The sequence below is a fragment of the Zeus faber genome, assembly GCF_960531495.2.
Source record: "Zeus faber genome assembly, chromosome: 18".
NCBI lineage: Eukaryota > Metazoa > Chordata > Actinopteri > Zeiformes > Zeidae > Zeus > Zeus faber.
In genome coordinates, this window is record NC_137210.1 from 2,871,196 (window position 1) to 2,886,534 (window position 15,339).

The following is a 15,339-nucleotide window of genomic DNA, read 5'->3' on the forward strand; positions in this document are numbered from 1 at the left end:
ACAAAAAATACAGAAATTGATCATAAAAGCACTGAAAACAAAGAGGTGATAATGAGCAAACAGACTGTAAACTGCACTCTATTAGACTGGGATCAGTTTAAATTAAAGTCATGGTAACTCCAATACGTCCTCAGCTGATACAGCCCAGTTTGTGTTTCCGTGTGGCCGCTTTTGAATACCAGTAAATTGAAGCAAAGAGGCATTCTTCTTGTTAAAGTGTGGCTTTTTCATTTATCAATCACTCCCTCTCTCTCAGTATGGTAGTATTGTGGTTAATCTGTAAGAGAATAGAAATTAACATCGTCTCCCCGGGTCCGAGCCCGCTGGCCAGTTCTGAGAAAACCCCTGACGCCGTATTTTATTTGTGGGAGCAGCTGATATCAGCTGTGACATTTTAACGGATGTGCGCAATCGTTGGCATTCCCATATTCATGGGTTTTTGTTAATTGGGAATACGTGCGAGTTTCTAATTTCACTTTCAGGTGAAAGATTGATTATTTTTCATTAGATGCAAGCCGAGCCAGGATGTGTAATGGTTATAAAGTGTGTGCCGGCTAAAGATCGATATTAAATGCAAATAATAATAATGCGAGAAAGATGCGCTGGGGCCACCGTAGCACATGTGTGTTTCTATGAAGTGGGAGAGAATGGGGTACCCATGACCACTATGGGTCTAAGATGGTGTTGGATTGGGTGACACGGTGGATGCTGTGTGGGTGGATGAGCCGGCTGCTCTCAAACACAGACAAAGAATCACATGCACCAACATACAAATTGATGCACGTGTGAGTGGGACATACCAGTACCAGTGTGTGACTGATTCCATGACCCGCAAATGACTTCTACTGACCTCGTAGTCACCCATAACCATTAACAGACTGGTAGTGTGTGTGTGTATATGTGTGTGTGCCCACACATCCACACGCCTCAGCTGCTCTGCTCAGTCAATGCGTCACAGTATTCAGCTGAATCTCTCCATTAAAGCGGAGAAACAGAGAGCATTACAGGGCCAGACTGACCATCTGACTGAGTGACTATCTGACTGGCTTACTGTCTGACTGACTGACTGACTGTCTGAATGACTGAATCCCTGTCTGATTGATCATCTGTCTGACTGACTTGAGTTATTCTCTCCATCAGTTCAATCACATTGCTTCACAAGGCATTTGTGTGTGGTGGTAGAGCAGTTGGTAGCATTGTTGTCTTGCAACTCCGGAGAGTGTTACTCTGCATGTTCTCCCAGTGTTCTTGTAAGTCCGCCAACCTTCCAAGACATGCAGATAAGTCTTACTGGTGACTCCAAATAGCCAGTAGGTGTTTTGAATGAATGCTGTTAAATGTCTATGTCTACCAGTCCATTCCTGGTGTGTCCTTCCTTTATGCCCATTGTCAGCAGGGACAGGCTGCCACCTTAGCGACCCTGACCAGGAATAACAGGTGGAGAAGACGAATGGCTTCTAATAAGTCTTCTAATAAAGCTAAATCCTAACAGATTCTCCGCTTTACTTATACTGAGAGTCGGGACATTTTTCACACTCATGCTGACTTTGTCTGTACCATCAGCAGGTTCCTTACTCAATATCTTTGGCCTTTACTGCAGAAAATCGGCTGCAACAGGCTGCAATAACTTTGTGAACAATTATTAGCAGATTATCATTTCATGCAATGGATCCCCGCTGTCTTTTTGCTTACAATGCAAGGCTTGGAGTCCCAACAATTCCAATTAGAGATTCCAATTTATTCTCCATTCTATATTCCACAGTGACAGCAAAACCTGTAACAGGCTTGTGCAAAAACGTCAGCAACGTCCCGATCATTCTTCCTAATTTCCTTACAGGGAGAGCTCAAGTGCTAACGTGTCTGAGACTTGATAGGTTCAGGACAGTCGGGCGGTAGGGAGTAGTGTCTCCAGTGGGTCTAAAATAGAGTGAAAGTGTGAGTTCAGTCGTCCTGTAGAACTAAGAAACACTTCACAACATTATTAAGCACATTAAGTGTCCGAAGGTGTAAATATCTTCAATCGGACACGATTGTACACGGTGTTAGGTCTAAACTAAAAAAGGACAGGTTTGCTTTTCATAACCAATGCCTCATTAAAATGCTGTTTTGCCACACAGCCCTAATTATTTACAAATTGGAGCGCTTTTAACAGAATAAGTATTGAGCATAAGCTTTTGAGCAAGTTTCAATGCAGTCCAACGGAGTAAACGATTTCATCCAAGCCATTTGCCGCATTGAATTTGGCTAAAATGGTAACTTGTAAATCGAAATCCCTAACTCGAGTACATGTAAAACAGGCAAAAACCAAACCTATACATTGGAGACCAGGGCAGCAAAGACAGTAAGAGTAACACTTGTGTAGGCAATCTTCAGAGCCTATCTCTCTTATGTTGATAGTATATAAAGCAACAAGGCAGAAGAAGGTTGCTTGTACAGGTTGATCTGGTCTGGTATGATTAAGGTCCAAATTCCAAATAAGACAATAGTCAGATTAAGCTGTTTGCATTAGTTGTGGAAATAACTATTGCATTCATATCCCTGTTTACTAAAACGGTCTTAAGAATGACGGTAATACAAGGTTCTGCGTGTGAGCTTCCCTCCTGTTCAAGCTACTGTCACGGCTTCTATTGAAGTCACGCTCCCTCCACAGTATACCCTTGACGCTTTATTTGTACAAATATCGCAAAATACTGTGCTGCAAACCCTTCTATTCACAGCTTCCAGTTGTGACAACTTTACTGCTTGTTGGTATTGATTGGGGCAAGTGCCACAAAATGTTGATTGCGATGAAGGTGTGTACATGCTCAAACAGTCCTTAAATCACCCCTCTAATAACAAACCACTGGGCATCTTTTAATTGACGAATGCTTCCAAGGATTAATACCTTGTTTGGTCTATGGTAATCAGACAATGCTGTTTGCATGGTCATGTCTTATTCAGAGTCTTGTCTTCGTGGGATTAATAAAAATTGGAATATGGGTTTGCATGTACATGTGGCAGATTACACATCATGCCAAAACTGTCCAGGGTCTAACTTACTTCTAGTCTACGCAAACTAAGTGAATATCTTCATGCAACACATGCCCCCACCTCCCTCCCTTCCGCATCAATGCCATTAACACACACACACACACACACACACACACGTCTCCTGTACATCAGTCGTCCTCAACTCACACAAGCGCGGAAATACACCTGAAGTACAGCGAGGTCCTCGGAGGAAGCCCAGAGCAGTGAGATGAGAGAAAAGGAGGGAGAGAGAGAGAGAGAGAGAGGGAGAGAGGGAGAGAGGGAGAGAGAGAGAGAGGGAGGGAGAGAGGGAGGGAGAGAGAGAGAGAGAGAGGGATAGCTATCAGTAACAAAGACAAATATTCGTCAAAATGCCCCAGAAGATGCATAATACATCATACGTGGGGGTAGAGTGGGGGATGCGGGGAGGGGGTCTGAATAATATATAGGGGCATCAAATATTTACACTATTTGCGCACTTGAAGAATCGCGCTGGATGTAGCCCAGTTCTGCGGCGGCTTGATGAAATAGGAGGTGGGGCGGGGGGCGCGGGGGGTGGGCACGCAAAGAAGCACTGAAGTAAGATTTGATTTAATCTCTGTAGGGCGTACAGTATGGCAAGGATGAACAGAATGGATTGAGTTTGATGTTTTTTTTTCCCCCACATTTCTCTCTTCATACAAATGGAGTCCCTCCAGGAGCCCTTCACAAACGCGACTTGTTTCAATTCTAGATTTCTTTCCGTTTCTTTGGCCTTCTTCACCTCCTTGTGTCGCAAAACAATGGAGCGGGGAGGGGGTCTTCAGCAATTGTGTTTTTGTATTTGTTATGTTTCTTCTGGTTTTGGCTTCTCTGTTTTCCTTGAAAGCGAAAATGATTCACTTCTGTCTATCGCTCAGCAGCCCCTCGTGGATCATGAACACCCAGACACATGTCAAGGAGAAACTGAATAAGACGTACAAACACACACCAAACACACACACACCACACACACACACACACACACACACACACACACATACACACACACACACACACACACACACACACACACACACACACACACACACACACATCCACAGACACTGTGGGTGTGCGTTGGCTTGTCATTCAACACTAGCTCACGGCAGCTTAACAGATGCGCTGGTCTAATTCTGTGTGTTCACTGTGTGAAGGAAAATCACAGAAAATCCCTCTAACAAATCAAATCAGGATTTCTTGTGTGTGTGTTTGAATGTGTGTGCAGGGCTGGAGGGCTGCACCATTATCAAATTTACATATAAAACACAATATGACAGGCTACAATATTTACACTGCAAATTTTCATCACAGATGCTGCAATACAGGAACTGGGGGGAATAATTATATGCTAATGCAAACTACACTAATTGAATTTTGACTTTGGGAAGCGCTTGGCCAGACTGCCTCACTAAAGTAACAAAACACTAACCTGAGAGTCCTTCCTGTCCTGTCTAACACTCATCCATAGCTGTGGGGAGACTGGTGAGTGAAACTACAGAACCAAAGACCCCACCCCTTAGGTTGCAGGTCCAAGCCACTCTGAGCCACAATCTACTGGCCCTTCCATTGTTAGCTTTGGTGGTTTCCGGTGCCGAACAGAGTTTTCTCGACTCACATTTAGTCTCCCAGTCCGGCATCTCTGTGGAGCCCCTTGGTTGTCCCATGAATGTTGGTGCTCTGGGATGTAGCATTCTGAGGCCGGTCACACACCAGACCGAACACCTGCTGCTCATATTGTCTGGGAACCACCGAGAATAATTTCGTTTTTGTTTTTGTTCCTCACCTCACACCCCCTGGTACCTGGACACCCCTGGCTAAGCCATTCAAAATGTCTGTGTTCTGCTCCTCCCCTTGTTGAGCCCACTGCTGTCTCTGTCTCTCCTGTTACTCCGAACCTGTCTGTTGTACCTCCTGAATATCACGATTTAGGGGAGGTGTTCAGTAAGGAGCAGGTGCTCCCCGATCGCCTGTACGACTGTGCCATTGATCTACTGCCTGGTGCCTCCCTGCCCTCCAGCCATCTCTACAACCTGTCCCATCCTGAGCGTGAAACCATGGAGAGGTACATCAGTGAGTCACTCTCTACAGGTATCATCGGACCTTCTTCTTCCTCCATGGGAGCAGGATTCTTCTTTGTTGCTAAGAAGGACGGGCTCCTACGACCCTGTGTTGATTATCGTGGACTTTATTACATCACAGTTAAAAACAAGTATCCTCTGTCCCTCATCAGTTCTGCCTTTGAACCCCTGCATGGCGCCACAGTCTTCAGCAAGCTATACTTGCGAAACATCAACCACCTGGCCCACATCCGGGAGGGGGATGAGTGAAAGACAGCATTCAACACCCCACTAGGCCACTTTGAGTTTTTGTGATGCCTTTCGGCCTCTCCAACACCCAGGCCCTCATCAATGACGTGCTGAGGGACTTCCTGAACCGCTTTATCTTTCTCTAATTAGACGGCATTCCGATCTTCTCCCGTGACCTGTCAGAACACAAGCTCCATGTCCGCTGGTTGCTCCAAAAGCTCCTGGAAAATAGACTTTTTGTGAAAGCCGAGAAGTGTGAGTTATACGTGAACTCTCTGGGCTTCTTGAGCTACATCACTGAGTGTGGGCAGGTGAGGACAGACCCGCTGAAAAAACTGTAGCAGTTCCTGGGCTTTTGGACGATTACATTTCTCCATCACCTGGGGTCCAAGAACATCCAGCCTGACGCCCTCTCCTGCCAGTTTGACTTTGGAGAGGCTTCACCTAGTCCTGACACCATCCTGCCCTCCACTTGTATTCTGGGGGCCCTGTCTTGGGAGATTGAGTCAGTGATACGGAATGCTCAGAGGGCTCCAACCCGACCCTGGAGGTGGGCCTCCAAACCACCTGTTTGTCCCGTACTCTGGTTGTTGCCAGGTTCTCCACTGGGAACACAACTCAAGGTTTTCATGTCACCCTGGTGTGGGACGGACCCTTTCCCTTCTAAGAAGAAGCTTCTGGTGGCCCTCTATGGCTACGGACACCTGGGAGTTCATCCTGGCGTGCGCTATCTTCGCTCGGAGTAAGGACTCACACCACCGCCCGGCAGGCTTACTCCATCCCTTGCTGGCTGTGGTCCCAGCCACCCCTGGTCACACATCGCCCTGGACTTTGTCACCGGCTTGCCATCCTCTGAGGGCAACACAGTCGTCTTTACGGTGGTCCACTGCTTCTCTAAGGCAGCTCACTTTGTTTCCTTGCCCAAACTTCCCTTCACCCACCTCTCCCGGTAGTTATTGTTGCCGACCGTGGCCCCCGGTTCATTCCGCAGGTCTGGAAGGCGTTCGGTCGGCCTTGGGAGCCACAGTCAGCCTCTCATCCGGCTTCCACCCGCAAACAAACAGGCAGTCGGAACGCGCCAACCAGGACCTCGAGGCGGCTCTCCGCTGTGTTGTCTCCTCCAACCCCTCCTCTTGGAGTTCCCAGTTAGGGGAGAGTACGCGCACAACTCAGACTCTCCAGACTCCTCTGCTAATGGTCTCTCTCCCTTCGACTCCTCCCTAGGTTACCAGCCCCCGTTGTTCCCAGAAGGAGGAAGTGGCAGTGCCGTTGGTGCATCTCTGGCTGTTTGGAGGGACACCCAGGCCGCCCTGCTTCGGACTGCCCAGCGGAACCAGCACCTTGCAGATCGCCGTCGGGTCCCAGACCCCAACTACACACCTGGCCAACAGGTCTGGCTCTCGTCATGAGACATCCCTTTGAAATCCATATGCAAGAAATTGTCTCCCCGGTTCCTTGGTTCTTTTGTAATAACCTGCATAATTAACCCCACCGCAGTCCAGCTCCGTCTTCCACGCACTATGCCCATCCACTCAACCTTCCACTCTGACCTTCTCAGGCCAAACCCGTCTCCACCAACACCCTCTGCCATCCGACCATTCCCATTCCACCCCTTCCACCCGCCCAGATCATCAAGGACTACCCCACCTACACCGTCAGCCGGCTCATAGATGTCTGCCGCAGCAGCCAGGACCTCCAGTACCTGGTGGACTGGGAGGGCTGAGGAACGAAGCTAGGTGTCGCTGCGCTCCATCTTGGACCCTTCCCTCATCCTGGAGTTCCACGCAGCCCACCTGGGAAGACCTTGTGTTGTCGCCTAGAGGCTCCAAATAAGGGGGGTACCATCACAGCCCCAGCCATGCCTTTATGTACCCTGGTCTCCTTATGTGTCTTTTCTCCCTTTCCCTTTTGTGTCAAGTATGTCCATGTCTATACCTGACAGAGCAGCCTGGGCATGGCTCCTGGTTCTAGGTCTGGCTGGCATAGCTGTTCCTTGTCACACTCATCACCACTCTCCATAAGAACCCCGGCTACTTATCCAGACCTCGTCTGATCGTACCGTCACCTAGTGTGGTATTCTCCAGACTGGTCTCGTTGAATTCTTATCTACTGTATTTGTTGCTCACTGCCTTGTCTGACCCTGTCCACCCCTTGTCTCCAGAAAACCTCCCTCATGCCTGCCTGCCACCGGCCTGTCCACACTCCGAGCCCTTTGTCTTCAGTCTGCCCGCCCGGACCCCAAACGACCCACCTGCCCTTTATTCCATTCCCACATCATTTTAATCCCCCCTTTGTAAATAAACCCTCTATACTTCCCACCTGATCTGTGCTGCGTCTGGGTCCTATCTGCCTCATTCATGACAGACACTTATAGAAGTATTTCCCTTAACTACTCACCAACTCTCCAGTGGCCTGCCCTGCCTGCCTGTCCTGCCTGACCCTCCTGCCCTGTCAATTATGCCTGCCTTTCCTGCCTGACCTTCCCTGCCTGCTGTGCTTGCCATCATCTCTCCCCCTTAATCCCCTCAATAAATCCCAGTTCTTATTTACCATTATTCCTGTCTCTGTGTCTCACGCTTGGGTTCATTCAGCCGTAACACTAATCTAACCTTTGAGAAAATATGATTTTTTTTTAACCAAGACTAGAGCAAGTCTGAGACATTTTTGACTTTCTCATGACTGAGAAAGGCCATTTCAGTTAGTCCAGACCAAAAGTGTGATTTGGTCTAAGATTAAGCCTAATCTGCATCTGCGAAACCGCTCCATGAAGAGTTATTATCCACTTCAGGCGCAGTGAGCAGTTGTGTGATTCCTGATGTGTTTTTCTCTATATTTTGCTAATGTGTGAATACCCTGTATGTACCCCCTATACAGACATGGTCTGATATGTTCATGTTGATTAAAACATGAAGGCGTACATTAGAAAACAGCTCCCCAATAGTTTATTTAAAGACTCTGTGAGGAACATACTGTATGTATGAATATCCAATGTTATTTACTCACAGTGTTATTCATTTGCATACAATAAACTTCATCAGAAACATACATCCAAACATCTGCTCATGTTTTAACAGGAGCGGATAAGTCCCGTCAGACAGCCTTTTAGTTTCCACTAGCATTTGAAAATGTACATTTTCCTTTGCGCTTTACAGCCCCCATTAAGTTCATTGGATTGGTAAATTCGGATAGATGAGCTTCGGGTTCTATCGTAAAAAATGTTTGTGTCAATGCTTTGGCAACACAAATGTGTTCATCGTAGCAAAGAAGCCGAAATAATATTGAAAAATTAAGATATGGTTTGGTGTTTGATGTGAACTGCACAGCTGGTACTGTGGCTCTTGAAAGCGACCCCAAATGAATAATGGATGTATTCCTCCCAAAATAGTTGGATTTGGTGATGATAAGAAGAAGTGGATTAACTGTATGTGTGTATGGCACAGATGAGTGTGTGTGTGTGTGTGTGTGTGTGTGTGTGTGTGTGTGTGTGTGTGTGTGTGTGTGTGTGTGTGTGTGTGTGTGTGTGTGTGTGTGTGTGTGTGTGTGTGTGTGTGTGTGTGCGCGGTGTGTATGTGTGAGTATGAGAGTGCATTTTATTTCCAGCGATTAAACCTTTTTCTTGCAAACATTTCCCAAGCACACACACAACGCCCTCCCGGACCCATGTTTCTGGTGCACTTCTAAACCAAAGAAATTGTCAAAATCCCACACACAGTGACACCCACACAAAAACCACCTCAAACCCACCAAAGTGCCCTCCACATACCCACATCAGCTGTTCCCCTTGCACACACACACACACACACACACACACACACACACACACACACACACACACACATTAAATAGCCCTTCCAATCAATACATGAACACACCAAAGGTAGGTGATTGATTACATGGGTCTTTGAAATGGTGGTTGCACAGTAACAATAACAATGTGGCCCTGTGTGTGTGTGTGTGTGTGTGTGTGTGTGTGTGTGTGTGTGTGTGTGTGTGTGTGTGTGTGTGTGTGTGTGTGTGTGTGTGTGTGGAGTCCACTGCTGTTTACTTCTGTACACTCAGCCTTGCTGTCAGCCTACATGTAAGCCCAACACTAATAGGATGATAAAGCAGAGAGAGAGAGAGAGAGAGAGAGAGAGAGAGAGAGAGAGAGAGTGAGTGAGAGTGAGAGAGATATCCCACAATTCTCCCAAATTCCATAGATTCCCACAGACCGCTGCGACTTCCAAGCTATAATGACTGTGGACAGTTGCTCCATTCTCTCTTTGTGTGTGTGTGTGTGTGTGTGTGTGTGTGTGTTTGTGCGTGTGTGTGTGTGCGTGTGTAGGTGACAGCTGGCAGTGCCGAGGGCCGGTCCGGTCGCACTGCTGTTCCAAATATTTCTCACAACGTAACTGCTCTGTTAAAAAAGCTGACGACACCCAGGTCGCGCCACCATCAAGGCGCCGATAATAGAGCTTGTTGTTGTCTGCGCTTTTATTGGGAGACAAACAGGGTTTATTGAAATACTTCTTCCGACCGAGATAGAAAATTGAACAATGAACTCAGTAATATTTCTAAAAATGAAAGAAATAAATCTCCTTTTTTGAAAACAGGAAGCTATTGAATTTATGGGGCGGTTTGGTGGAGACAGATTAGTATGGTGGCCCTGAGAGCTCAACGCACTGCAACTTAAGAAAACATATGCAAATAGACCAAAAACTAATGCCAAAGCCACAACATAACTGCAACTTAAGAAAACACATGCAAATTAGGGATGCAACGGTACAGTGGCTCAGGTTTCGGTATGTATCGCGGTTTTGTGGCAACGGTTAACGGTACAGTTTTGGTATCTTTATATTCAAGGTTTTTAGGTTAAAAGGTGTAAAAAAAGGTTTTTATAGTAGTCTACCATATAACTAGTGAATGATGGTGGGAGGGAGGGGGGAGGACGGGAGGAAGAGCGGGTTGTCCAGTACTCAGAGGGTTCCTGGTTTGATCCCCGTCTCCTCCAGGCAGTATGTGGAAGTGTCCTTGAGCAAGACACTGAACCCTTAACTGCTCTCTGTGAGCTGGTGTGCACCTTGCACAGTTGCCACTGCCATCAATGTATGTGTGGGAATGGGAGGCGTGTAATCTCAGTGATTCTAAGTCTAGAAAAGCACTATATAAATGCAGTCCATTTATTATCCATGATAGTGGATAATTCAAATAAAAAATGTTAATATTTATTTATTGATATAATATTTATATCTAATATATAAAAAACATTTCACAATAAAAAATAAACCAGTCCCATAGTTAGTTATCGTTGGTATAAACTGTATTTTTCACACATAAACAATAATAGTAAAATAACTTAAAAACTAACTGCACTGACCAGTGCGTGTGTGCCTTCCCTTTGTGAACCTGATGTGACAGTGGGTGCGCTCCTTTTCAGCCAGGGCACCTCCCGGTGAGGGATGAACAAAAGCTATGACATAGAGGGGGGAACATTTTCTGGCGGCAGGAGATGGCAACTTACAACACAACATAAAACTGTAAAACTTTCCAAAAAAAAGAACAAAGAATCAAAACATTCAAAAGAATTGGATCGTTCGTGAACGACCCAACACTAGTGCAAGTGGAAGCGAGTGTCCGAAAAAGTAGTTTGTCATAAAAAGGGACACGGCAATCCCAGGGGGTTATTTACCAACTGGACACCTTGATTGATCACACTCTTTACAAAAACATTTCAATGTTATTTTATCTTGTGTTACTACGGAAAAGACAATGTCGTTGTGTTGAAAAAAAAGACCTCTCGTGCAAAAATAGAGAAATGCCGCGCGGCTCCATGTGGTCAGTGGAGCTGCAGCAGTGGATTCAATAAGAAGCAGCACCTACGGCACGCTGTGCCGCGCCTGTACGCTGCGCCAAGGCGTCCGGTGGACTTCTACCGTGAAACCAAAATAGCGCAGTTCATTTCACTACGAAATAATTTTGTTTCATATATTTTTTTGCAGATAAATCGGTGCATCCGTTGTGGCGAACTTCCATAATTTTGTGGCTTATGCATTTGTGTTTCCGTCAATGTGTTTTTGTTTTTTCTCAGTCATGGTTAAAAATAGTCTGAGACTAATCCTAGACTTGGTTTTAAAAATAAATCTGATTTCCAGAGAGCTTATCTAGGTCTAGATGAAGTCTTGAATTTGAACCTGGCCTGAGGCGGGTTTATCTTTGGTTTAATGGATGTGGGCCTCAGGTCGACCTTGACTTATTATCTGGACTAAGACCAGCACCAAGACCAGACAGAAGGAGCTGACTAGTCCTTCATTACATTAGTCTAGGATTTTCCTAGTCTAGAATTGATTAATCGTAAATTAAGCAACGTCTCGGAAAGGCATTTTTAAATTCTGGATTCATTCATAAAGAACGACTAGTTTAGTCCTGATTTCAATTAAACCCCGTCTGCGTAATTGCCGCTGTAAGTTATATCGTAAAGAAAAATGGTCGCAAGTGCCACTTCCTACTGGAAACCTACCGAAGCCAGCGTTACATTTTGCATTATTATTAATATTATCTAAAGCATGTTCAAGAACACACAAAGAAACGTGTGGCTAGAAGAGGAGATTTAACATGTACATTTACAAGGCTTTAATGTTTGCCCCATTGGACTGCGGTTAAGCACGGTGAGACGCTGCAGCAGAGTGGTAAGTCTCTCGATTGTAAAACGCTCAACGAGGTTGTGCTATGAAAAAAGGCCTATCCCTTATCCCTCTGCAGTGTGTGTGTGTGTGTGTGTGTGAGAGAGAGTGAGAGAAAGAGAGAGAACAGGCGGCAACAAAAGCGGAGGCAAGCCGAGGGGAAAGGAGGGCAGAGGAGGGGGTTGGGGGGGGATGGAGATGAGCCGGGAGTCTGGCAGGACAGCTTGTCACAGAGCCAGTGGGTCAGATAACACCTCACTGATAGCGGGAGGGAGATGGAAACCCGATCCTCCTCCCCACCCCTCCTCGACTTTTTTCTTTATATCAAGCCCTCCTCCTCACTCCCTCTCTGTACAATACATCTTTCTCTCTCTGTCTCAGTTCACTTCAATGGAGCTTAATTGTCATGACGTTTTGACGTTGCCAATGAATATATCAAACTAACAAATAAGTAAATAAATACGTAAAAAGAAAAAAAAACAAAAAAAAACTATTATACACAGTTCAGTGAATTTAGTAAATCTCTCTCTCTCTCGCCCTAGTGGAGCCAGTGGGTCTTTGCATTCAAGCGTGCAGCTGTTGGCGGCTCTCTGGGCCAGTCCTCCAGTCTGTCTGCTTGCTTGTCAGTCTGCCTGTCTGCCAGTCTGTGGGGTTCACTCTCACATGCATCAGGTGTAAACAACCAACGTGAAATGGGAAAGGTATCAATTGCCTATTTTCAGCAGGTTGACCCGGGTTTAAACCCAGGTCAACCTGCTAATTTTGATGTGAAAACGGTATCAGTGAGCCCCAATGCAATCCAATGGGGCAAACAATTTAGACCCCTAAAAACCATGAAATGAAATAATCGTCAAGCAGACAGCAGTGAAAGGTGTCCTCAGGGAATTCACGATCCCTCAGATTGTGTTTTATATGTGATTAACATCCGACTTGCAGTGGAACTACTTTTAGAAATAGCCAATTGATACGCTGCAGTGTATGTTGTTTTTTTATACAACATACATATTTCTGACTGCAGAGAGCATCCCATTTTCTGAAAGGACATTCATCCTAACTTTACAGGGACTAAATAATTACCACTGGACTGCATTACAGCTCATTGAAGGGTTAATGCAACCCAATTCTATCTCTATTGACTGCTTTGAGCTTTTAGAATAACCTTTGTGTGACTCCAGTTTAATGGGGGTATTGGTTGCAAAGAAAACACGACATATCCTTTAAGTCGACTACGTCAAATTCTGGGAGCAGTTATCTCTCCCTTCTGGCTCATTTGGAGCCAAAAATGCGCTGGTAGTTAAATGGTTTTCATTCCATTTCCTTTTTTTTTTTTTTTTGCTGTCTCAGCTACGGCCAGGTGACCTCTACTAACTCTGACATAAACTACACCCCGCCTGCACTGTACGTATATTCTGGTTGTTGATTAATGGACATGGCTGCACCGGGGTCACACAAAAACACAATGGCTAATAGCTCCAGACAGGGAATGCCTAGAGCTCCGTCGACAGATGATATTTGGTGTTTGAGAAAAAAGAGGAGAAAGAGAGAGGGGGGATATAAGAATAAGTGGGGCCATGGTGCATGGGAATAAGAAGGGCTCAACTCATAGAAATTGAGGGGAAAAAAGGCAGGGAGAGGAGAGAGATGGTATGGAAGGAGGAGTGGTGAGGAGGGATGAAATGATCCCACTTCCTTCCTGTCAACATTGATTTTTATGTCCTTCCAGAGATTTATTTTGAGGATTCTCACACAACCAATGTAACCAATAGACAAAATATGCATTCGTTTTTTAATTTTTCGAATTTTTGAAGTGTGAAATATGCTTGAAACAGATGCACCAATTGATTGATGCACCAGATGTACCAATGACTAATTGCCTAAAAAGGCAATTAGTCATTGAGCAATTTTTGACAACGATTTGGGGATATAACTAGGCCAATTCGATGGTTTTGCAGCAGAATCAAAATTTCCAGATCACAAACGTTTCGTGCTAAATGACACAATTGCATGTGGCAAGAGAAAGCTCCTGCGAAACAAAATGTGACGTGGGTGTAAGGGAGTGGAACATAACATTTGACATGTAATCCATTTTTCTCCATAAGAGACATCTAGTCAAAACGAGTCAAAAATGCAGAAAATTAAGCACATGTATTTTGAACATCCAATGCGAACATCCATGTCTTTCGGTATCAAATAATCAGTGGGAAGTTATTCGATATTATATTTGGGCCCCGGAATCATATGCTAAGCAGCATCGGTATCCGCATCGGCATCGTCAGTGGCATCGTTTGGGGCGTCGTTAGGGGCGTCGTTAAGGGTGTCGTTAGGGGTGGGCGACCAGGGATTCAGTCCCGAATGTTTCGCCAGATCCGCTGGCCCTGATCTGAAATAGCCTCGCAGGGCCGGCTCTGTGCCCGATCGCTCCCTCTCGGTACCGACTGTGCCCACAGTGCTCCAGCGATGGGGCGTGATCGGTGTGCCAAAACAGTGTGTTTTTATTTTAGATGTAGGTTATTTTATTTTACTCCGTTGGAACAAAACAAGCACTGTTGGTAATGGGGACGCCCCGAATGACAAAATGGCTAGAGCCTTCTTGGGTTAAGCCCCTGATATCTTTGCATCCTACAGTAGCAACGCCCCTGGGCATCGGTACTGTCGCATTCCCCAGAGCAGAGAAAGGTAAATGGGAAGGAAGGCGGGTGGAGCTGACGTAGCTGTCCGTGTCAGGCAGCCACCCCTCCCAAATTGAGTCAGCAGATGGCCAGGGGCCTCCCCAACATGCAGGCGTCATTTACAATCAGCCCTGCTGCACGGGGGCCAATCCCTCACAGCCAGGACACATCCAGTCCATTCACAGACACCTGTGCACACACCTATGAGATTGTTGTCACGCCAACAACCACACACACACACACACACACACACACACACACACACACACACACACACACACACACACACACACACGTGTCATGTTCCCCCTCGCATGCATTGTTGTTCGAAAAAATACTAATAATCCACACCACGACAAATATGGAACGCCCACCGTGACCTTGGAAAGACTGCGCGGAGCACTGCGCCAACAAACAGTCCCAAAGGAGAGGAATTTAAGGGCTGGAGCAACGAGAAAGTGGAACACCCAGATAAGGGATTCAGCCATCGTACTTTACTCTTTGCTTTTCGTGTCCGCCAGGAGTTTCTGGGACATAAACAGAGCATGAGATTGTTGAAGTTTGGGGGTATGCTACAGAATGAGAGTGCACATAAGCTGTATATGAGAAGGACAGCGGAACATAATTTATCTGACCCATCCCAGAAATGTCGTTTTGGACACTGAATTGAATACC

General features: G+C 45.9%; 1 protein-coding gene across 2 annotated transcripts in view; it reads right to left on the minus strand.

Moving 5' to 3' along the window:
• Positions 1 to 15,339, minus strand: part of LOC307244178 (E3 ubiquitin-protein ligase SH3RF3-like) — a 105,048-nt gene that overhangs the window by 60,769 nt on the left and 28,940 nt on the right. The gene's annotated exons all lie outside the window — the stretch shown is intronic.